The sequence below is a fragment of the Colobus angolensis genome, unplaced genomic scaffold, assembly GCF_000951035.1.
Source record: "Colobus angolensis palliatus isolate OR3802 unplaced genomic scaffold, Cang.pa_1.0 Scaffold221, whole genome shotgun sequence".
NCBI classification, from domain to species: Eukaryota; Metazoa; Chordata; class Mammalia; order Primates; family Cercopithecidae; genus Colobus; species Colobus angolensis.
Window position 1 is genome coordinate 3,751,815 of NW_012115389.1, and position 1,495 is coordinate 3,753,309.

General features: G+C 49.2%; 1 pseudogene across 1 annotated transcript in view; it reads left to right on the forward strand.

Annotated features, from left to right (window-relative positions):
- LOC105513040 overlaps positions 1–1,495 on the forward strand; it is a 15,619-nt pseudogene that overhangs the window by 12,313 nt on the left and 1,811 nt on the right. Inside the window, exon 2 of the transcript XR_001001940.1 lies at positions 304–1,258. The product of XR_001001940.1 is annotated as a eukaryotic translation initiation factor 4B pseudogene (transcript). The remainder of the gene's footprint in view (positions 1–303; positions 1,259–1,495) is intronic.

The window sequence follows — 1,495 nt, forward strand, 5'->3', positions numbered from 1 at the left end:
GGAGGCTGAGGCAGGAGAACAGCGTGAACCCAGGAGGGGGAGCTTGCAGTGAGCCGAGATTGTGCCACTGCACTCCAGCCTGGGTGACAGAGCGAGACTCCATCTCAAAAAAATAAAAAGTAAAAAAATAAAAATAAAATAAAATAAAATAAAAAGAAAATATTTGGAGGCTGACTGGGAGGGCTTCAAGCATTTGAAAAGATTTTGTCAAGAGTGATTGGATTTATTCTATGTAGTTCAATGAGGGAAAATTCAGTTCAATAAGGTGAAAGTCTGGAGAAGAGTATTTTGGGCCATTTTAAGGAATGAGGTAGCGTTCTCTTTCCCTCTCCCAACATGGCGCCTCAGAAAAAAGAAGAACAAGAAGGGGAAGACTATCTCCCTAACAGACTTTCTGGCTGAGGATGGGAGTACTGGTAGAGGAAGCACCTATGTTTCCAAACCAGTCAGCCGGGCTGATGAAACGGATGATCTGGAAGGAGAATTTCAACAACTCGGCACAGTAATGACGACGATGCGTACAGAGCACCTCCAACTGACCGTTCCATCCTTCCCACTGCTCCACGGGCTGCTCGGGAACCCAGTATCGACCGGAGCCGTCTTCCCAAATCGCCACCCAACACTGCTTTCCTGGGGAACCTCCCCTATGATGTTATAGAAGAGTCAGTTAAGGAATTCTTTAGAGGACTAAATATCAGTGCAGTGCGTTTACCACGTGAACCCAGCAATCCAGAGAGGTTGAAAGGTTTGGCTTATGCTGCATTTGAGGACCTGGATTCCCTGCTCAGTGCCCTGAGTCTCAGTGAAGAGTCTCTAGGTAACAGGAGAATTCGAGTGGACGTTGCTGATCAAGCACAGGATAAAGACAGGGATGATCATTCTTTTGGCCATAATGGAAATGGGGATTCTGACAAAACAGATACAGACTGGAGGGCTGGTTCTGCCACAGACAGCTTTGATGACTACTCGCCCAGAAGAGGTGATGATAGCTCTGGAGACAAGTGTCGAGATGGTTACGATTCAGACCGGTATGGCGATGGGGATCGGGATGGCCCACGCCGGGATATGGATTGATACGGTGGCCGGGGTCGCTGTGATGACCGAGGCAGCAGAGACTCTGATGGAGGCTGTGATTCCCGGATAGGCAGTGGCGGAAGAGCATTCGGCCGTGGGTATTGCAGGGATGATGACTACAGAGGAAGCGGGGACCGCTATGAAGACCGATACGACAGACAGGATGATGAGTCGTGGAGCTCCAGAGATGAGATGATTACTCTCGGGATGATTATAGGCGTGATGATAGAGGTCCCCCCGCCAAAGACCCAAACTGAATCTAAGGCCTCCAAGTACTCCTAAGGAAGATGATTCCTCTGCTACTACCTCCCAGTGCAGTCCAGCTTCTTCTATCTTTGGAGGGGCAAAGCCCGTTGACACAGCTGCTGGAGAAAGAGAAATAGAAGAACCGCTGCAGAAGGAACAAGAGGAGTTGCAGCGT